At 45.6% G+C, this 23,364-nt stretch overlaps 1 long non-coding RNA gene across 1 annotated transcript in view; it reads right to left on the bottom strand.

Annotated features, from left to right (window-relative positions):
* Nucleotides 1-7,270: 7,270 nt before the first annotated feature.
* Nucleotides 7,271-23,364, bottom strand: part of LOC121279025 — a 26,447-nt gene continuing 10,353 nt past the window's right edge. Inside the window, exons 2-3 of the long non-coding RNA XR_005943315.1 lie at nucleotides 9,394-9,624; nucleotides 7,271-7,411 (exon numbers count right to left, since the gene is read on the bottom strand). This is a non-coding gene — a long non-coding RNA (uncharacterized LOC121279025). The remainder of the gene's footprint in view (nucleotides 7,412-9,393; nucleotides 9,625-23,364) is intronic.

Here is a 23,364-nt window from a genome sequence, read left to right as displayed (position 1 = left end):
CCAACCATCAAGCACCTATCTATCCCCTTTTCCAGCACTTGGCCCGTAGCACTGAATGCTATGGCATTTCAAGTGCTCATCTAAATACTTCTTAAATGTTGTGAGGGTTTCTGCCTCTACCACCCCCTCAGGCAGTGTGTTCCAGATTCCAACCACCTTCTGGGTGAAAAAAGTTTTCCTCAAATCACCTCTAAACCTCCTGCCCCTTACCGTAAATCTATGCCCTTTGGTTATTGACACCACCGCTAAGGGGAAAGGTTTCTACCTATCTACCCTACCTATGATCCTCATAATTTTGTAAATCTCTATCAGGTCCCCCCTCAGCCTTCTCTGCTCTGAGGAAAACAACCCCAGTCTTTCCTGTCTCTCTTCATAGCTGAAACGCCACAGGCCAGGCAACATCCTGGTGAATCTCCTCTGCACCCTCTCCAGTGCAATCACATCCTTCCTGTTGTGTGGCGACCAGAAATGCATACAGTACTCCAGCTGTGGCCTAGATAGCATTTTATACAGCTCCAACATAACCTCCCTGCTCTTATATTCAATGTCTCGGCTAATAATGGCAAGTTGCCCATATGCCTTCTTAACCACCTTATCTACCAGTGCTGCTGCCTTCAGGGATCTATGGACATGTACACTAAGGTCCCACTGATCCTCTGTACTTCCTAGGTTCCTACCATTCATTGTGTATTCCCTTGCCATGTTAGTCCTCCCAAAATGCATCACCTCACACTTCTCAGGATTAAATTCCATTTGCCACTGCTCTGTCCGTTTTACCAGCCTATCTATATTGTCCTGTAATCTAAGGCTTTCTCCTCACTATTTACAACACCAACAATTTTCGTGTCATCTGCAAACTTAATGATCATACCCCCTATATTCTCTCCTAATTACTTTTTTAAGTACCTCCCTACACTTTCTATACTTCTCTAGGTCTTCCGCTGTTTTCAGCCCTCTGTATCTGCCATAAGCCCCCTTTTTCTTCATTACCCAATCCTCTCTATCCCTTGACATCCAGGGTTCCCTGGATTTGTTGGTCCTACCCTTCACCTTTACGGGAACACGTTGGCCCTGAACTCTCACTATTTCCTTTCTGAATGACTCCCACTGCTCTGATGTAGACTTTCCTACAAGTAGCTGTTCCCAGTCCACTTTGGCCAGATCCTGTCTTATCATATTGATATCAGCCTTCCCCCATTTCAGGACCTTTATGTCTGGTCCATGTTACTGGCGGTGGTAATGTAGCACGTTTGACAGGAAATGTGCAGTATTGTGCAGCTGCAATAATACTTAAGAAGCTTGACAATATCTAGGCCGTTTGATTGCCATCCCATTGACCACCTTAAACATTCACTCCCTCCACCACCGACGCACAGTAGCAGCAGTGTGTATCATCTACAAGATGCACTACAGCAACTCACCAAGGCTCCTTCGACAGCACCTTCCAAACCCATGACCTCTACCACCTAGGAGGACAAGGGCAGCAGACACATGGGAACACCACTACCTGCAAGCTCCCCTCCAAACCACTCACCATCCTGACTTGGAAAAATATCGCCGTTCCTGCACTGTCACTGGGTCAAAATCCTGGAACTCTCTCCCTAACAGCACCGTGGGTGTACCTACACCACATGGACTGCAGCGGTTCAAGAAGGCAGCTCACCCCCACCTTCTCAAGGGGCAATTAGGGATGGGCAACAAATGCTGGCCCCCTCCCTTATAGTTTCACTGACTAAATGGCAATTTGACAATTTATTATGTGTGCTTGAACCTATAACAACATTTTTAACAAGGAGCAGCTTTCATTTTTATTGAAAATATGTATCTAATTACTGTTTGCATTCAATTTGTTGCATTTTGAATAACTTTGGTTTTTTTTAAATTCTGTATCCAAACCACAGTTTTGGTTTTGTAAAAAATCTAGAAAATATGTTACTGTATACAAATCTGAGTTACTTTCAGGCATCTGGTGATAATAAAAATTTATTTCTTGAATTTGTATTTCCATCTCTTTTGCTAATATTAAGTACTACTTGGCAGTGGTACTGACCAGAATTGACATTCCAAACTCACTCAAACTGGGAAAGAGTTAGGTTCATTTAATAATGTCATTTATTAAAAAAAATTATTGTGCAGAAACAGGCCATTTGGGCAAACTGCTCGATGCTGGTGTTTATGCTCCACAGGAGCCTCCTCCTAACCCTAACCCCTAACCCGAAGCCCTAACCAATTTCATCTCACCCAATCAGTATGTTCTTCTATTCCTTTCTCCCTCATGTGCTTATCCAGCTTCCCCTGAAAAGCATCTGTGCTGTTCACCTCAATCATTTCCTGTGGTAACGAGCTCCATTTTCTAACCACTCTGAGTAAAGAGGTTTTTCCTGAATTGTCTATTGAATTTATTGGTGAAGCATTCGAAACCAAACAGATGAGCTGAGGGCGCACATAGGAATAAATAAATATGATTTGATGGCCATTACAGAGACATGGCTGCTGAAGAACATGGATTGGGACCTGAATATTAAAGAGTACAGGACATTTAGGAAGGACAGGAAGTGAGATGGAGGGGTGGCTCTGTTAGTTAATGATGGTATTAGCACAATAGAGAGGGATGACCTAAGTTCAGGGAACCAGGATGCGGAAATGGTTTGGATAGAGATGGGAAATGGTATAGGCAAGAAGTCACTTGTGGCAGTCATGTACAGGCCCCCTAAATAGTAGGGTGGAGCATAAAGGAAGAAATAATGGGAGTTTGTCAGAAAGGCACGGTGATAATCATGGGAGATTTTAATCCACATATAGACTGGATGGGCAAAGGTATCCTAGGTGAGGAATTCATGGAATGTTTTTGGGATAGTTTCTTCAAGCAGCATGTTCTGCAGCCAACCAGAGAGCAGGTTATACCAGAGCTAGTGTTGTGCAATGAGATGGGATTTATTAATGATCTCATAGTGAAGATGCCCCTAGGTAGCAGCGACCATTATATGATTGAATTTTACACTCAGTTTGATAGAGGAGTGGGTCCGAGACTATGTTTTTAAACTTAAATAAGGGCAATCATGAGGGCCTGAAATTGGCTGAAGTGAATTGGCAAATTAGGTTAAGGGGTAGGTCAACAGAGATGCAGTGGCAAATGTTTAAGGGGATATTTCAAAATACACAGAATAGATACATTCCAATGAGTAATGAGTCCAAGGGACAGACAAATCATCTATGGTTAACTAGAAAGGATAAAGATAATATCAAACTTAAAGAAAAAGCATATAATTATGCAAAGGTAGGTGGAAGGTCAGAAGATTGGACAGAATACAAGGAATAGCAAAGGATGACTCAAAGATTAATAAGGAGGGGAAAATTAGAGTACAAAGGAAATCTAGCCAGAAATATAAAAACAGATAGTTAGAATTTCTATAAATATTTAAAGAAGAAACGAGTTAACAAAGTGAGCGTTGGTCCTATAGAAAGTGAGTCTGGAGAATTGATAATGGAAAATAGGGAGATGGCAGATGAATTGAACACGTATTTTGCACCAGTCTTCATTATAGAGGATACAAGTAACATCCCAGAAGCAGCTATAAATCAGGAAATGGAAGGGAGAGAGGAACTCAGGAAAAGTACAATCACCAGGGAAGTGGTACTGAGTAAATTGTTGGAGCTGCGGGTTGATAAGAGCCTGGGTCCTGTTGGGCTTCATCCTAGGGTTTAAAAAGAAATGGCTAGTGATGCATTGGTTTTAATTTTCCAAAACTCCCTAGATTCGGGAAAGGTCCTATTAAATTGGAAGATAGTAGATGTAATTCCACTATTCAAAAAGGGAGGGAGACAGAAAGCAGGAGACTACAGACCAGTTAGCTTAACATCTGTCGTAGGGAAAATGTTAGAAGTTATTATTAAAGGAGCTACGGCAGGGCACTTGGATAAGTTCTAGGTAATCAGGCAGAGTCAACATGGTTTTGTGAAAGGGAAATTATGTTTGACCAACTTATTGGAGTCCTTTGAGGAAGTAACATGTGCTGTGGATAAAGGGGAACCAATGGATGTACTGTACTTAGATTTCCAGAAGGCATTTGATAAGGTGCCACATCAGAGGTTATTGCATAAAATAAATGCTCATGGCATGGAGGTAACATGTTGGCATAGATAGAAGATTGGCTAGCTAACAGGAAGGCAGAGAGTAGGCATAAATGGGTCTTTTTCAGGTTGGTAAGATGTAATGAGTGGTGTGCCACAGGGATCAGTGCTGGGCCCTCAATTGCTTATATTGTCCTGTCCCCAGAGTGGCAGGGGGGTAGGGGAGAGGGGTGGGGGCCAGCCAGAAAAATCGAGGGGAGCTGCATCGGAATGGCTCCCTGGTGCAGCCCTGCTGTTGAGAAGTTTCCAAGTGGCGGGCAGAGCGGTGAACAGAGGCAGGCGGCCAGTTTGCATATTTAAGGGCCCAATTAGGGGTTATTTAGAGGGCTCTCTGGCATCTTGCAGCCAGCAGAGCCCCCACCCCTCACCCCACTGCATGTGGAGACCACCAGCTTCACGGAGGAGTCCTCCCTGTGGCAGCCATTGAATTAAATCTTGAAGGGAGCCTCCGTGTCGAGGCTTCCTCGTGGTCTCCGACCTGCTTCAGAAGCGACCACCTCTCCTGGTGGGGCTGCCGAATCTCCAGATTTGCCAGCCCTCTTGATTGGGCGGCAGCATTGAGAGCCCGCCCGCCGTCCTTAATTAGTCAGCGAGGGCAGAGGCAGTCAATTAGGATAATAGCCTCCTGGCAAAAAAATCGTTCCCCTGCTCCGCCTCCTAACAAGGGGGGGACCATTTGGTCCCAAAACCGGGGTCCCAAAACCCGTGGGAAAATCCGGCCCAATGTGTCTCTTCCTGATTTAACTGAATCAAGGAGAGTCCCAAATACTGAAGCTTTCTAATGAGGTGAGGACATCTCCGCTATAATGGCCAGGATTTTACAGCCCTGACACGGCCTGTCTCCCCCTGGGGGATGTGGTGAGCCATTTAAATCGCCATACATTTCAGGGGGACTGTAATATCCCATCGGGCTGGAAGGCCCATAAAATCCTGCCCCGTAAGTCTAAGGACCTAATGTTTCTGCTGACATTTATAGACTGATGGGTCTAAGAGAAGAGAGGGGTGCTCAGATATTTGTACCTGACCCCTGTCAAAATAGTGTAGATTGTGCATCTATTACAATTCAATAGCCCTGCTTCATGTCCAGAATATCCAAATCCACCACTTTCAAAGCTGAACCCTAAAGATAAGGTGAATGATCGAGAAGGGAAAAGGGATAAAGCTTGCACTGTCTCAAGGCAACTTCGACCAGCATCTTATCTTTCAGCCCGGCTCTCTGCAGTCTTCTGAACTGAACATTGAGTTCAACAACTTTAGATCATAAACCCTGCCTCCATCTTGTTCTATGTTTTTTTTTTGTTTTGCTGGGTTGGTTTTGTCTTGTCTCTTTTTTTACCCCTTCAATATTGCAATCAGATGGTTTTTAGAAGCTATTCATGCCTCATTTGAGCACAGCCTTTGTCTCTTTACTAAGATAAAAGCAAAATACTGCAGATGCTGGAAATCTGAAATAAAAACTATGGGCTCTGAAGAAGAGTTCTGCTGGACTTGAAACGTTGACTCTGTTTCTCTCTCCGCAGATGCTGCCAGACCTGCTGAGTTTTTCCAGCATTTTCTGTTTTTATTTGTCTCTTTACTATACCCATTGCCATTCACTTTGGCTGTTGCATCATGAAATCTTTTGTCATTTTATCTCCCTTAACTGCCCCCCATCCTATCATGGAGCTCCTCCTCCCGTTTGTCCTGCCCCTTCCCCCTTCCACTGGTTTAAAAGCTCTTACATTTCTATCTTTCTTCAGTTCTGATGATAGGTCATTGACCTGAAAGGTTAACTTTGTTTCTCTCTCCACTTATGCGGCCAGACTTGCTAAATATTTCCAGCATTTTTCTTGTTTTTTTGTTACGCCAGAAGTCCTGCATCCACAGTATTTTGCTTTTGTGGGAGTGAAGGGAACCTGTCGTTGATTAATGAGATCTGTGTTTTCATTTCATAACCGTCGGGATATTTATAACCATCAGATTAAGCCAGGGACTATGACAGCTGATCAGTAAGATGACATCTCTCAGTTTACAAAGCAAATTATTTTTAGCAAAACGCAACAGCATCATGTGAGAAGAGGACAGGAGCTCATGCACAATTCATTGGGTCACAGAGCACAGAAGGAGGCCACTTGGCCCATCGTGCCTTTGCTAGCTCTTTGAAAAAGCTATCCAATTAGTGCCACTCTCCTGCTCTTTCCCATGGTTTTTTCCTTCTCAAGAATATATGTCATACCAGACAAGATGGAATTGAGAGTGCTGTTTGTCAGGTTGGCTGTGTGGTTTCAAAAATGGAGTTCAATAGCCCTGAGAAAGGCCAATTTTATTCCTTCTGTAAATGTATTCAGAATCCTTCTTGACCCACCCAGCCATTTTCAAACTTTTTCAGACGTGGATGCTATTTCAATTGAAATACACCCTTTGCTGAAGTATTTGCAATCTTCTAATTATTAAATCAAATGAGGATTAGCAACCAGACATTGCTACTTTAATTGCTGGTCTTGCTGACTTGCTAAGTGTAATTGTGTTGTCTGAGATTTTATGAATGGACCCATAGTTGGGGTTTACCAACCCTCCAAGTTTGGCCTGGGGTCTACAGGAATTGAAGATTAATTTATAGATCACTGCAGCAAAAAGAAAAACGTGCATTTATATAGCACCTTTCACAACATCCCAAAGCACTTTATAGCCGATGAAGTAACTTTGAAGTGCAGTCACTGTTATAAATGGAAATTCAGCAGTCAATCTGTGCACAGCAAGCTCCCACAAACAGCAGTGTGAAAATGACCAGAAAATCTGTTTGTGATATTTATTGAAGGACAAATACTGGCCAGGACGTTGGGGCAAATTCCTCTTCCTATCTTCGAAAAAGTGACATGGGATCTTTTACATCCACTTGAGAGGGTAGGCAGAGCCTTTGTTTGATCATCATCCTCCATAAGGATTCATTCTCTGATTTGTGGAATTGGAGTGTTTTCAATTAATTAGTCACAAATTAGTTCATTGATTATTATGTTAAATTTACATGTAGAAGCCAATGACCACAATGCTGCCGCATATTGTTTAATGGTCCCACCACTTCTCTGGCATCTCTGGCTTTGGCCTGAAGTATTTTTCGAGAGGACTTACCATTGTATCAAATGTAGACATGTCTTCTGAGAGCTGCTCAAATATTTGCTGGCCTTCTGCTCCAGGACAATGTACGGGTATTGCCTTCTTGTGGACTGCTGCTACGTTTGGATTGTGAGTAAATAGGTCTTGAATCCTGAAATCCACCGATCCAATGGCATGGATGAATCTCCTGGTAAAGAAAGGAAAGGTGCAGGAGCCACTAAATTTAAACTGTTCATTATCCTTGTTGCCAGTTTGTTGTATATTTTAAGTCTCAGAGCTACGTAGAGATGACACTAGTTCCTATGTGTGTAACAGGTTTTATCCACAGTGCTTTAAAATTTCTGCTCCATGCCTAGAGTTCTAGCTTCCAGCAGTTTCACCAGTTTGTTTACTTTTCTCTGACTCCACACCCAAACTTCAAAGTCAAGCACAGTGAGCATCAATAGTAAACAGACTCACATAATCAAAACATAGGCAATGGAACAATTGAACACTACACATGCCAGTGATTCTGAAAAATAACTAACAGGAGAAAATAATAAAAAGATATGTCACTGAGGTGAGTGAGCCAGAGGGCTTCGGACCAAGAGCTAGAAGGTGGGATTCAGCTGGATAACTTTCCCGGTTGGCATGGATATGTTGGGCTGAATGGCCTCCTTCTGTGCTGTGAACCTTTCTGTGTTTCTGTAGCAAGTAATTATGCCATCAGCCCACACAATAAGGGAGACTCCTATTTCAGTTGCACCTTTCAGGGCCTAAGTTGTCCCAAAGCGCTTTATAACCAGTGAAGGATTTTTGAAGTGTAGTCACTACTGTATTGTAGAATTTCAATGTATTATACAGAATGCACAGCACTGTAACAGACAATTGACCCAACTAGTCTATGCCAATCTTTATGCTGAACTTAAGTCATCCTCCTACCCTATTTCATTTAACTCTATCAGCATTACCTCCTATTATTTCTAAATGCACAGTGAATAAAGAAATCTGATCAGATTCTAGGCAAAAGTGTGGGGTCACATGACAGGTGTGCAGAAAGTGGGGTGGCATCCAGTTCTCCATGGAGGTAAAGCTCAGTCAGGACCTTCCCAATCATCTGCTGTCCACTCAGCCAAAGAGCCGTGGAAACTGCAGGAAAAGCAGTGTAGTTGCGTGTTAATTGTAGCTCTGTGGGTAGCACTCTCGTCTCTGAGACTTGCGGTCAGGGGTTCATGCCACACTCCAGAGACCTGAGCCCAAAATCCAGGCCGACACTTCCAGTGGAGTGCTGTAGTACCTATCTTTTAGATGAGATGTTAAACCAAGGCCCTCTCTGCCCTCCCAGGTGGATGTAAAAGATCCCATGCCCATTGTTTTGAAGGTGAGCAGGGGAGTTCTCCCCAGTGTCCTGGACAATATTTATCCCTCAATCAATATCACAAAAACAGATTATCTGGTCATTATTACATTGCTGTCTGTGGGATCTTGCTGTGTGTAAATTGGCCACAGCATTTTCTACATTACAACAATGTTTACAATTCAAAAGTACTTTGAGACATGGGGCCATTTACCAGTATTTCTGTGCCTCCTCTGACAACACTGATTATAGAGATTCAATGTTTGCTTCTACCATTTTCCACACAATTTTGATCTGCAGTTTTACATTGCCTCATTGTTATATTTCTATGGCATTTCTGCCAATGTTCCCCCCTTGGCCTCTTTATCTAAATTGTTATCCCCACAGTGAGCGTTAAGCATTTATTTTTCTTTTTTCCCTCTCTCTTTCATTTCATTGTTCTCTTTTATTCTTGCCTTTCTCGGTTTCTTCTTAACCTATTCTTTTAATAGGATGAAGGCGTCGCTGGCAAGGCCAGCGTTTGTTGCCCATCCCGAATTGCCCTTGAGTTGAGCAGCTTGCTGGGCCATTTCGGACGGCAGTTAAGAGCCAAACACATTGCTGTGGGTCTGGAGTCACATGACTGGTTAAGGATGGCAGATTCCCTTGCCTAAGAGGCATTAGTGAATCAGATGGGTATTTACAGCAACCGACCATGGTTTCATGGTCATCATTACTGAAACTAGCTTTCAGTTCTTCTACCTCCTCTAGCCGTCTTGCTTCCAGGCCTTGATATGGTTACAGTGATGTCTTTGCTCTCAATTGTAAAGCTACTGCAGAAGGTAGTAACTCACTGAATCACACATGTGAGTCGAGCTAGGTGCCTCCTTTAGTTCTCTACTTCAGAGGCTCTCCTGCTGTGGCTTTGTCCGTTGTTTCTGAAGAACCTGGAAATTTGATTTTTATTTATATTGTTGCATTCGAAACCCTTTTCCTTCTTGCCTTTCAGAGGGAGAGATACTTGAAGAGTGGGGTCATCTGGAAGGGAAAGTCTGATCATCGATGAAGACAAGGGAGAGTTTGACCTGAATAGGAGCAGTAGGAAGATTATTTTATTGGAAAGTCACAAATCCAATCCGACAGTACAGCAGACATGCACAGAGGTTAGACCGAAAGATATTCTTTCCAGAGATTCTTTGTGCAAGGAAGAAAGACTTGCATTTCTATTTAACGACCTCAGGGTGTCCCCAAGCGCTTTACAGCCAATGGAGGACTCTGGACTTATGGTCTTTGTTGTAACATAGGAAAGGCGGCAGCAAATTAGAGCACAGCAAGTTCCCACAATATGGTAATGACCAGATCATCTATTTTTAGCTAAAAGCAAAAAAACTGCGGATGCTGGAAATCCAAAACAAAAACAAAAATACCTGGAAAAACTCAGCAGGTCTGACAGCATCTTATCTAAGGAATGTGATAATAAAGGTACAGATAGCCCTAGTCGGGGTGGGGTGGGGGGGAAGGGATTGAAATAGTCTAAAAGGCAGAGATAAAACAATGGATGGAAATACATTTAAAAATAATTTCCTTAGATAATATCACCAGCCTCAACACCTCTTTGTCCTTTTGTCTATGACATCTTTTGGTTATCTCCACTTAACACTGGCACTCTATCCAGCTCTACCTGTTCCACCCCCCTTAAACCAGCTTATATTTCACCCCTTTTCTATTTTTCCTTAGTTCTGATGAAGAGTCATACGGACTCGAAACATTAACTGTGTTCCTCTCCGCAGATGCTGTCAGACCTGCTGAGTTTTTCCAGGTATTTTTGTTTATATTTATTTTAAACTGTTGTTTAAATGATAGATAGTGACCGGGACAATTATCTTCTTCAAAATAGAAGATTTTTCCTATTTACCCTAGAGAGGGGATGGGGCCTCAGTTGAATATCTCATCCAAATGAGACCTCAAACAGTGCTGCACTCTGCCAGCCATGCACTTGCATTATGAGCCTCAGTTATGTGCTCAGGGCTCTGGAGTGGATCTTTAACCCGCAATCTTCCAACTCAAGAGGTGGGGGTGCTACCAATTGATCCATGGCTGACACTAGGTGGGCTAATTATTCTCCTGTGCATCACTTCAGTCTCCTTGGCAAAGCTGTAATCTACAGAACGATTTCTCCTCAACACCAGAGAGGAAGAAATAGTTGTCTTGGTTGCTCCTCACCGAGCTCAGAGAGCACAAGATTGTTTGCCCAGCTTTCCCATGCTACAACTGGGTCTGACTCATGTCTGGGCTCTTGGGCTATCAGCCATTCCAATTCTATTTATCTTGAAATACCAAGATAAATAGTCTGGAGCAGCCTGCTTCTATAATGCCCTGATGGAGATGGAGGTGGTGGTAGGGCAGATAGTATAACAGGTTAACATGCAGCTAATGAGCTTCGCTTGTTATCAGACCTCCCACTATCAGCTGTCATAACTCTACCACCTGAGGACAGCTCTCCTCAATGGGAAAATAAGCTCTCAGTCTCGTTTGCACTCTTTGCGTACATATTCTCATATTGATTGTCAACAACAACACTCTTTGCTCGAGCTTGAGAAGGCCAAAAATATAAACAGAAACCGCAGCAATTGGCAGCAAATGCAGAGAGAGAAAGAGAGTTAAATTTTCAGGTCATGAGTCTTTGGTCAGAAAGGGGTGAGAGTGGGCACATTGTGCTGGTTCTCAATTCCCAAAGGGACAGAAAATATTCTACTGGCCAGACAGGTCATTGCTGAGTCCACAGGGTTTTCATTTACACCAGGAATTCTTTGTTTATAAACCAAGAATCCTTGTCAATAATTCTTCTTAAAATACAAGTACACTTGTTCATCCATTCTTTTGCAAATCTATATATATTTAATAACTTGCATGCACCCCATCCTGACAAGTAACAACATGCTTAGCATTACGGAGTATAACAGTTGGAGCATCATGTGATGTGCTCCAATACCAGCAAGTATGATTAATCAGACACAATGTCAGCAAAACATCCATAAATTACCATCCACAGAAATAAGCAGAAGGGTTGGGCATGTTGGAGAGAAGGCTGTGAGGGTTGACAGGCATATTTTCCTTTTAAGTCTGAATAGACTGGATCTGGACAGAATGCAGAAACTTACAGCGGAATCGTCCCAGATCTGCACTAAGTGCGGTAGCGGGCGGGGAGAAAGGACGTTTTATCCGCTGGCTGCAATGGTGGAGCTTCACGTCAATCCCGCCTCATTGGTCATGCGTTCCTGGGAAACACGTCGTTTTGCTAGCGGGCAGCCTCCGATTCGCCCGCCACGCCATCACCTGGCCGCCTCCTCATGTCGGGCACCATATTTAAAGTGCAGCCGCGCATATACCTCTCAGCCCAGGGCCGCTGCGCAGAAGGCGTGGCCCCGAAAGGCAAGAAGACTGCAGCTCCCCCTTCAGTGACACGTCCCTCAAAAGGCCTTTTAGATGCCGTGGATGCACCCCCCCCACCCCACATTCTTACCCCCGCCCCCCCGCCCCCACTCTGGCTGCTGGAGGGACAACAACATCACCAATCCAGCTTGGGAGACAGTGGCAATGCTGGTCAGTGTCAACGCTGTCCACAAAATGTCAGCCATCCAGTGCAGAAAGAGGATGAATGATCTCATCCGTGCTGCCAGGGTAAGGTAACCATCTCATTGCCTCAAACTCCCACACTCACAAACCCATCACACATTCACTGGCATCTCACTCACTGCCAGCTCAAGGGACATCACCACTCACTCTCTCACACACACACCCTCACATCTCCACCCGGCCTCATCTCCTCTGAAGACTGCCTCCTCAGCCCGTCCAAGGCTCCACTCAACACAGACACACACACACACATACACACACACACACACACACACCTGGCATCCTTCTCATTTGGCCGGGCATGCACCTTCCTCACACTCTCTCTCCATCTGTCTTTATGCAGGACAAGATCGCGCACAATCAACGGGAGAGGTCCCAGACTGGGGTGTAGTGCCAGACATCAAGGTCCTCACTCCCTCCGAGGACCACGCGTTAGAGCTGGCCAGAGAGGGTGTGGACCGTTCCTGCAGTGACAGTGAGGTCGGCGCCAAGCATCCAAGTGAGGATCATACACCAGATCGTCCCTCTGGCAACTCAACTATGAGTCCACTCTTCTGTGTACCACAGCGGCCATGAGTGAATAATCTCCACTTTCTCTCACAGGCACATTTGCCATGTCGCCCTCAGGCAACCTTGGCTCCGACTCCAGTGCTGACAGCACCTCGGATGAGGACCCTGACGACCCATGAGGCAGCACCCTCAAAGGCCCGACACAGCGCTCACTCACAGCCTCCACCAGCGCAGCAACACACACCTCGGTAGGGCCTACATGTACAGCAAGCTCAGGTTCACCATCTGGTGAACACAGCACACAGTCTGTTCCACAGCAGGCGGAGGCAAAGACACCCAAGGTCGCCGGCACTCAGGAGGACTGCTGGAGGCAAGGGATCTGCTGAGTCCGAGTCAGGCGATGAGCCTCTCGGCTCGGTCCTCAATTAGTTGTTGGAGCTGCAGCGACGATCACGGGAACAGCAGGAAGGGATGAGAGCTGCACTCCTCAGATTGCAAGGGACGATGGAGGAGTCCGTCCGCCTTCAATCCAAAGTGATAGCGCCGGCATGCCAACACACCGAGGTCAACACTGGCAGGATGGCGGTCACCATGATGACCTTGGTCCAGGACATCAGTCCTGTACTTCTGCGCGGGGTAAATTCCATCACTGACGCCATAATTGATCTCCAACAGTGTCAACATGAGAGGGGTCCGGGGCAGCCTGATCACACTCCAGCTTCTACTTCTCCTCAAGGGGTCAGCCAAGTGACGTTGGCCACCCATAGGGAGGAGGACCAGCAGCTCGACACCCTGGGGACATCCAGTCAGGTTACCCCAGGAGAGTCTGGCCCATCCAAATCCCCTTTTCCTGTGACCCCAGAAGCTCCAGCTCCACAAGCTGGGGAGGGTGCCACTGCCGCACGGCAGGACCCCGAAAGCAGGCCGGTGCCCTCCAAGTCTCGGCCCTCCAGGGTCATCACAGACAGGGCATCGCAGTCAGGAGGCTGCCTCCACCTCTGCTGTGGATGTTGGGGGAGCACCAAGACGTAGCAGCAGGTCAGGAAGGTTAAGAAGATGTAACTCTTTCGAGTACAAACCCGTTTCCATCTGCTCCTATTCAGATGAAGTTACATTGTTTCATAGTTTGCCATTGTGAGATTTGAACTCTTGATCTTGGGGTTACAAACCCAGTACCAGTTGCACAGCCTGGGCACTGGTGTTAAGCACTTGTACATAATATTCACTATTGTAAATAAACGCGCAAGAATGTCTCCCTGCCTATGTCTCCTTGTTCTAATGAGCAGTGTTTGTGTCACTCAGATGTGAAACCTTGGTCCCTGCAAAAGACCAAGGCAGGTGTCTCAGTCCAGGGCCTCTTCCCTGTGCTTTGTGCGACCTTCCCAGCACACTGATGATGTGCCTTCACTGACACTGGACACATCAGTCATGCCTGCACCTCGATGGGGCTTCTTGTTGCTGCCAGAATGTCCTGGACCGGTGGCACAGAGTTCCATCGTTCTCTCTGTGTGCTCCAGGCGCCTTTGAGATGCGGCTGGGCCCCTACCTCATCAGCATCTGTGTCCGGAGACAGTGTGGTCCTGAAAGGGTTCAGCTCACGAAAGATGCCATAGGGTCAGGAGAAGGTAAAGTTTCTCCATTGCATCTCCATGATATGACCCTGTTCACAAAGCGCAAGTGATCAGCCAGACAGGGGTCAGACATTCACATAAGCAATATAAGGATCTATGGAGTGTCCCCACTGCATGTTGTCATCATCCTCCTGGAATGTAGGGATCATGAGCCTCCGCTGCATCTCCATGACAGGAGCCTTATCACAGAGGGTACGTGTGCTGTCATCATCCAGACAGGAGTCAAAGGTTCACAGATATAATGTCAGGACATATGGGGTCTCCTCTCACTGCGTGTCATCATCATCTTCCACAAATCTTGAGGCTATGGGGGCCTCCCGAGCGTGCCTGCCTCGTCTGGCCAGTGCAATGGCCTCATCGCCATCAGCCTCGCCTTCGAGGGCCTCTGCACCCTCATCCCCATCGGCATCCTCCTCATTGGAGGAGACATGCAGCTCCTCCATCTTCTCCTCAGCCAGTCCCTCTTCCCGTTGCAGGTTGTAAAGGGTGTGGCAGGTGATGATGATGCGTGACACCTGCTGTGGACTGTATTGCAGGGCTCCACCAGACCGGTCCAGGCACTGGAACTCATTTTCAACATTCGGATGGTTTGCTCCACCAAAGTATGAGTTGCAGCATGAGCCTCGTTGTACCTTCACCCGGCTGCAGCCTGAAGCCACCGCATAGGTGTCATCAGCCATGTCCACTGTGGGTAGTCCTTGTCCCTGAGGAGCCATCCCTGCAGACTCCCTGGACCCTGGAAGACCTCAGGGAACTGAGGCCTACTGAGGATGTAGGAGTTCTGGACACTCACTGGGAACCGTGCGCAGGCCTGTAGGATGAGTTTGTGACAGTTGCGCACCAGCTGAACATTCAGCGAGCGCAAGGCCTTGCAGCTGACATAGTTGACCACTTGTTGCCATGGAGATCTGAATGCCAGGTGAGTGCAGTCAATGGCACTCTGCACCTGTGGGAAACGTGAGATCTGGGCAAATCCCAGCACTCTTGCTTCTGGGTTTTCTGACCTCGGGCAAAATGCACAAAGTTATGTGACTTCACCAAGATGGCGTCCATGACCTCATGAATGCATTTGTGGGTGGAGGCTTGTGATATCCCACAGAGGTCACCTGTGGAGCCCTGAAAGGAGCTGCTGGGGTAAAAATTGAACGTTGTGGTCACTTTCACGGCCACTGGCAGTGGATGCCCTCTGTGTCCCCATGGTGCAGAATCCTGAAGCAGGTGGCAGATATGACCGACCAGTTCCCTGGACATGCGCAGTCTTTGGCGACACTGGTTCTCGGTCATCTGCAGGAATGACAAGCGCCGTCTAGTAGACCCTGGGTCTAGCTGGGTGCCAACCAGCGACGGCTCACGTTGGTTCTTCAGCAGCATACACGGGAGCCCCAGCTGCCCCTTCTACCTGAGGGTGCTGCTCCTCCTCTGCCCAACCAGGTGCTTCCGTCACTCTCTGCTCCTTCATTTCCGCTCTCTGTCAGCCAAGAGGCATAAAGCTAGGACACCAAGCTCCATGCTCCTGACGTACTCCTCTTGCAGGATGAAACAGAGAGACATGTGGGTGTACTAAGAACCGAAGTGTGAAGGCCCCTTAACACATCCCAGAGAGTGCTGGCCACCACTTGGATGGCCAGAGATTAGTGCGCTGCATGGCTGCCCCAAACCCCACCCATCTCCACCCCACTCCACCAGACTGACTGGCGGCAACTTCACCCACTGGACTGCAGGCTGTGCTGTCAGCTCAGGCACAGGCATTCTCCTAACCTGCACTGCAAGGCTGCACTGTTAGCTTGAACCATGGGGGACACTGGTCCAAACTGGGATGATTACATTGTAAGGGGCTGTGAGCGCCTCCACCAGTGACCACTCCATGGCCAGTTTTAGCAAGGAGATTGCACAACGTGCTCAGTTGTCCAACTGCTCTGCAGTCCACTGAAACGCTCATTACTCTGCAGTCTGTGCCTGAGGGGTGAAAAGGTCTGGAGCCTTTGGTGGCACTTTGATGCCTCTGTGTTGCTTGAGTGGGCAGAGAAGCTAGAGACCCGACTCCAATCATATCAATGTGGCCGTGCCTGAACTGTCTCAGCGGGGGAGGAATGGTCACTCTATACGAGGTGTCCCTAATGCGTGGCCATTTCCCTCCCCCACACCCGGCACATGCTTGTGCACTACCATCAACCGCTGTGCAGCCCTTGCCCTGGCACCACACCAACAGCCAGCTGGGCAAAAGCGACTTGCCTGTGCCCTCCCCTGAGTGCGCGGCCCCTCAACCTTGAAGTCCAACAGGCGAATCTCACGAGTGCTGCGCAACGTTCCTGTGCACTCACCTCTGAGTTCCCCTCAAAGTGCAGCTCACCAGGTTCATGTCTTATAAATACAGTTGTGAAACACATCAGGGTGCCCGGATGATCCAGTGGGGGATGATTCCGGCGAGCAGGGCTTTTAAAATTATGCAGATGTATTGAAATGAAGTTCCCGATGTGCGGTGGTGGGAAACATGGCCCACCATTGACATGCGGAGCGGACGATTGCAAACTGACAGCATGAAACCAATCTTCGGCCTTCTTGCCATATTGTCCACTCACGCCTGCCATGACGTCTGACACCAAGGGGCACGGAAAATTCTGCCCTACATTTCTGTTAATCCAGTTCACAATGTGTAGCATTGGGTGTTTGCTTGGATTTGTTTGGATGGAGTTCCAGAGGTTGGTACGATGTAGAGGAGTGGAAGAAAGGGTAAGTGGAGCTTTATGGAGTTGGGAGTTGAAGGGTTACAGGGAGTCTAACAAATCACATAAGAACAGAACTTGTGATAAAATAGCTAGAGAATTATAAAAAGTAACTGGTGGAATTTTCTGTTCTTTGGCTTCCAATGAAAATTGTTTGGAAAATTTCCAACCAATAAATGTTGGAAAGTAATAAAAGGAGGCTGAAAGTTAACTTAGCTGTTTTCATATGATCATGTTCACTTTTGGCTCGCCATTAATGTTGATGTCTTTCTAATAATTTTTTTATTACATCACCCCACAGCAAGATTAATTCTAAGAAGGATAGGGTGATAGGGTTAGATTAAATAGGGTTGGAAGAAGCACGAACACCTGCATGAATCTGTGGGTCTGAATGGCCAGCTTTCTGTACTGTAAATTCAAAGTAATTCTCTGTAACTACCTACAGTAAGTACGAGAAAACCCTCAGTTTTGGGTTCTAGGCACAAGATGAGTGAAGTTTTGGTGATTTCACTTACGATATAAAACTTTCATAACAAAAATTTTGATTACAGAAATGAATAGAAATAAAATGTATGTTAGGCCCCAATGTTTGTTGCCCAGTGCTTTGTGGGTTCTGAGTTGGATTTGAATGGATCAACATTTATTGTTAAATTTAAAGGGAGGAGAGAATTTTGTGAGGGCTGTGGAATTAGGGTCTGTCTATTAATCCAATCCCAAGCCAGTTGGTGAAGCATGAAACTGCCAAGACACTAACACTTTCTTTGATAATAGGTTTATTCACAGAATGCAGCATTACATATGTCTGCTTCTTACCTACCAACCCCATGTCCCAGCAGTCTCTCTTTATAAATGCTCTAAGTACTTAATTAAACAATGCCCTTGTATCTTGACAACATAATTAACATACCATTAACATGTTCAACCTTTCTTGGCTCCAAAACAACATGAAGGGCCAGCATTCCATTGCAATCTCTGAAGCATAATTTTAACAGGGGCTATATATTCATCCTGCTGTGTGAAGTGCCTTATATGTAATAACTAAGGAAGCAAAGGGAGCATTAGGGTTAACATGAGGCTCAGCAGTCTGGTTGAAACGTGGGATGGAAGATATTGGACCTAAGCCAATTGACAGCAACATCCAAACAAAATAAGAGAGAATCATGACTCAATGCTTGAAAATCCAAAGATTCATAGCAATGTTCTTTGACCACATAATTGTTAATATGAGTGACAGTCATTTTGTTTCTTTAACTGGACAAAGAATTTCAGCTCGCAAGGATTGATCATCCAGTACCAAGTAACAGATTGCAAACAGAACTGGTTAAAGAACAAAAAATTCGAATTTGTCATGTGTAGATTAAACCTCAAACAGCAGGAATTGTAAACACACTTGACAACTAACAAAGCAGGATGGCTTCTTTCTCGGCTTCCTCCCAGCTGCCCCTCTTCTGAAACTTGCTGGATTCTAACCCACTGCACCTCCACTCCATGCTCCTCCTCCTCTTCTTCCATTATCCTCCTCCTCACCCTCCTCTACCTCCCCTGCTACTCATGCTCTTCCTCATCTTCCTCCATCTCCTCCTCTTCCCCCTCTTCCTTCTCCAGCCACACTGGCAGTACAACCCCAAACCCATTGAAACCAACGAGAAATCTGCCGAACCACCAAATTATTTGTCAGATACAGCAGCCAAAATTTCCCCAAAAAACTCAAAATCAGCTGTTATTTCTGAGTTATGGTGTTTTCCCTCAGCTATTTATTGGACCCTGTGGTTGGTCTAAGGTGTCAGCCATGAGCGAGGTTCCTGAGTGATCATTGAATTTGCTGCGCCGTAGTTGACTGACTTTCCACCAACTTGACATTAGCGATAATCACAGAGACATCAAATCCCCAATAAACAGGGTTCATCGGGCATCACACCATTCCAACAATGGCAGACTCCAATTATTAAAGCAGTCTATTTTGGTTTTGGTTTTAGTCTCAGAACTCAATCTGAATATTCTCACCTATATTACAGTGTTGAGGACTATATCAATCATCTAGCCCAGCATCTTTTAAAACTGCTACACTCGACACCAACATTGTGGATGCTCCTTTATTGCTATCTAACTTTTTTTTATTTGTTTATGGGATGTGGACAGCACTGGCTAGGCCAGCATTTATTGCCATTCCCTAATTGCCCTTGTTCAGAGGGCATTTAAAAGTTAACTACGTTGCTGTGGGTCTGGAGTCACATGTAGGCCAGACCAGGTAAGAACAGCAGATCTTCTTCCCTAAAGGACATTAGTGAACCAGAAGGGTTTTTACAACAATCATTTCATGGTTATCATTAGACTTAATTCCAGATATTTATTGAACTCAAATTCCACCACCTGCCATGGCAGGATTTGAACCCAGGTCCCCGGAGCATTACCCTGGGTCTCTAGATTACTAGTATGGTGACAATATCAGTACGCCATCTGTTATCTATAATGGCTGCTATTTAAGAATTGATTAACTTTGTCCATTGAAGTTAGGCAAGTTCAAGTTTCCGACATGAAGTCTTGGATTAGCCACAATTTCCTCCAATTAAGTATTGGGATTATTGAAGCCATTGTCTTTGGCCCCCACCACAAGCTCCGCTCCCTCATCACGGATTCCATCCCCCGCCCTGGCTGCACTCTCAGCCTGAACCAGACTGTTCTCAGTCCTGATGTCTTACTTGACCCCAAGCTGAGTATCCAACCCCATATCCTCTCCATCATCAGGACCACCTATTTCCACCTCTGTAACAGCACCTGCCTCTGCGCCTACCTCAGCTCTTTTGTTGCTGAAACCCTCATCCATGCTTTTGTTACCTCCAGACTCCACAATGTTCTGCTGGCTAGTCTCTCATCTTCCCCCCCACTCCATAGACGTGAGGTGATCCGAAACTCTGCTACCCATGATCCTAACTCACACCGTCCTTTGATCCATCACCTCTGTGTTCGCTGATCTACATTGTCTCCCAGGCCACCACCACCACAATTTTAAAATTCCCACCCCATATCCCTCCATGGCCTCACCCCTCCCTATCTCTCTTACCTCCTCCAGCCCTGCAACCCTCCAAGGTCTCTGCACTCCTCCAATTTTGCACTCTTGTGTTTCCCCCAATTTTAACCACTCCATCATTGGTGGCTGTGCCTTCAGCTGTTTGGAATTTCCTCCCTAAACCTCTCCACCTCTCGCTCCTCCTTTAAGATGCTCCTTGCCACCTACAATCCTGACCTTTATCTCTTTATGTGATTCAGTGTTAAACTTGGTCTAATATTGTACTTGTGAAGTACCTTGGGAAGGTTTTACTATTCTGTTTTCTGCCTTACACAAACACATCAGCCCCACGAAGAGGATTGTTAACTCAATTAAGAGGGTAATTTTATTTGAACGGATTAAACTATATAACAATAGTTAACATGTCTGGTCAATGGGACTGCTCCTATCTTCTGCCTGAAGATTACATGAATATATACATCACATCTTGCCTGATGAGCCACAGCAGTGTTAGATACGCCCCCTTAAAGATATACCACAGTATTTACTACATTATAGGCACTACATAAATGCCATTTGTCGCTGTATTGTTGGCTCCGACTAGTACCAGCATTTGTAGGCTAGGATGCAGGGAGCTCTGCTTGGTCTGTGTGCTGGTGTGCAAGATTTTAATGTTATCCACAACTACACAGGCAGCAGCAGCACTACACTGAAACCTTGCTGTCATGCCTGGCACAGTTCAGTTCACATGTGAGATCAGTATCTCTATTGTTTACTTCAGCACTGTTCTCAATGTTGCTGTGGAAACCAGATTATCATCAATTCCTTTTAAAGGGTATTATCGTGAGGAAAGAATTAACATAAAAGATTTTTCTTAAAGTTTCAATACTAATGGGACAATCAAATGGATAGCTCTAAGTATGTGAAAGTGTGATTTAATCATGGTATTTTTGATGAATGGGATCTCTGCACATATCTATTAATATGTTAATAATTGTACATTTTCATGGATATGATGAACAACTGGTCTCACTATTCACTGCCATTTCTGAGTGAACGTCATAAAGCATCTTCAAGTCTTGTGCCCATCTTCAAAAACTGCTCACCATTCCAGTATCATCCTAGAATGCAAAGATAACCCTCCGCTCCTTTTCTCTACCGCAAACCGTCTTCTTAAACCCCTTTTCTTGTACATTCCACCTTCACCAGCAATAAGTGTAAGGAGCTCATAAATCTCTTTGTCACTAAGATTGAGGTCATCCATTCAATTGCCTCTGCCACATTACGCCCTTCCACTAGCCACCAATCCTCCCCCCCCCCCAAAAATTTCCTCAAAAAGGACCCTCTTCCTGAACTCACATCTTTCTCTAGTTTCTTGCCTATCTTCCCCATGTTCTCCCTGATTTCATCTTGTTTGTGAGACCCAGCTCCTGTTCCCTCAATCTTATTCCCACTAAACTACTGATCACCCAACTCCCCCTCGTGGTGCCCATGTTACTCAATATTATTAATGAATGTCTCACTTCAGATGTTGTATTTCTCCCTCCTTTAAATCTGCCATTATCACTCTGCTCCAAAAGCCAACCATGGAGCCCACAATCCTTGCAAACTACCATCCCATCTCCAACCTCCCTTTCTTCTTCAAGGTCCTTGAATGTGTTGTCATCTCCAAAATCCATACTTGGTTTTCCTGGAACTCCACGGTTGAATCCCTCCAATCAGATTTCCGCCCTGCCACAGTACCGAAACAGTTCTTATCAATATCACAAAGGACATCCTATGTGACTGTGACAAAGGGAAACTTTCTCTCCTTGTCCTCCTTGATCTGACTCCAGCTTTTGACATGACTGACCACACCATCCTCCTCCAACACCTCCCCATTGTTGTCCAGGTGGATGGGACTGCTCTCACCAGGTTCCATTCTTACCTATCTAATCATAGTCAGAGAATCACTTGCAATGGCTTCTCTTCCTGCTCCCACACCATTACCTCTGGTGTCCCCCAAGGGGGAATCCTTGACTCCCACCAACATGCTGACCCTTGGCAACATCATTCGAAGGCACAGTATTAGTTTTCACATGTACGCTGACAACACCCAGCTCTACTTCACCACTACCTCTTTTGAATCCTCCACCATTGCTAAGTTACTGCACTGCTTAACCAACAACTAGTGCTGGATGAACAAAAATTTACTCATTACAAATATTGGGAAGACTGAAGCCATTGTTTTTTATCCCCACTCCAAACTCTCTTCCTCAGCTTTCTCTCAATCTGGCAATAGTCTGAGACTGAACCAGACTCTATGTAACCTTGGTGTCATATTTGACCCCAAGGTGAACTTCTGGCCACATATTCACACCATCACTGAGACCACCTATTTCCACCCGAATTGCCTGACTCCACCCCTGCATCAGTTCATTTGCTGCTGAAACTCTCATTCATGCCCTTGTTACCTTCACACTCAACTATTCCAATGCTTTCCCAGCTGGCGTCCCCTACCTTCCATACACCTGAGGTCATCCAAAACTCTGCTACTTGTGTCCTAACTTGCAGCAAGTCCCTTCCAACCATCCTCCTGTGCTGAATTATATTGGCTTCTGGTCATCTTGTTTTTAAAATTCTCATCCTCATTTTCAAATCCCATGACCTCACCTCTGTAATCTTCTTCAGCCCCACAACCCTCTTGAGATATCAGCACTCCTCCAATTCTGACCTCTTGACCATCCCCGATTTTAATAGCTCCACATTGGTGGCCATGCCTTTGGCTACCTGGGCCCCAAGCTCTGGAATTGCCTCCCTAAACCTCTCCGCCTCTCTATCTCGCTTTTCTCTTTTCAGACACTCCTTAAGACTCCTCTTTGACCAAGCTTAGATCATCTGTCCTAACATCTCCTTTTCTCTGATTTTTTTTTGTTTAATCATGCCCCTCTGAAGCAACTTGGGACATTCTATTATGTTAGAGTTGTTATATAAATATAATTTTGTCATTATTGTTGCATGCATTTCATGTGTCGTGTTTATTCCATTATGAAATCCAATGATCATGTAAAATTGTCAGGATACAATTACACCCTCCCTTCCAGCAGTGGTGCTATAGCACCTCAGATTTGCATTTTCCAGCTTGTATTAGGATAGCCAGTTCTGATTGGACCTGCCTCCAACTGCACCACGCCCAAACTCCTGCCATTGGTCATCCAAAATGTCCATCTCTTTGGAGTTTTGCCTTCCCAAGCTAATTGGCAAACAAACAGGTTCTCTGTTACCTGATTGGATGAACCTTGACTGTCAGTCAAACATCCCTTTGTCTTATCTCCAATA

Source organism: Carcharodon carcharias, chromosome 6 (assembly GCF_017639515.1).
Source record: "Carcharodon carcharias isolate sCarCar2 chromosome 6, sCarCar2.pri, whole genome shotgun sequence".
Taxonomy (NCBI): domain Eukaryota; kingdom Metazoa; phylum Chordata; class Chondrichthyes; order Lamniformes; family Lamnidae; genus Carcharodon; species Carcharodon carcharias.
This window is presented reverse-complemented; position numbering and strand designations above follow the sequence as displayed.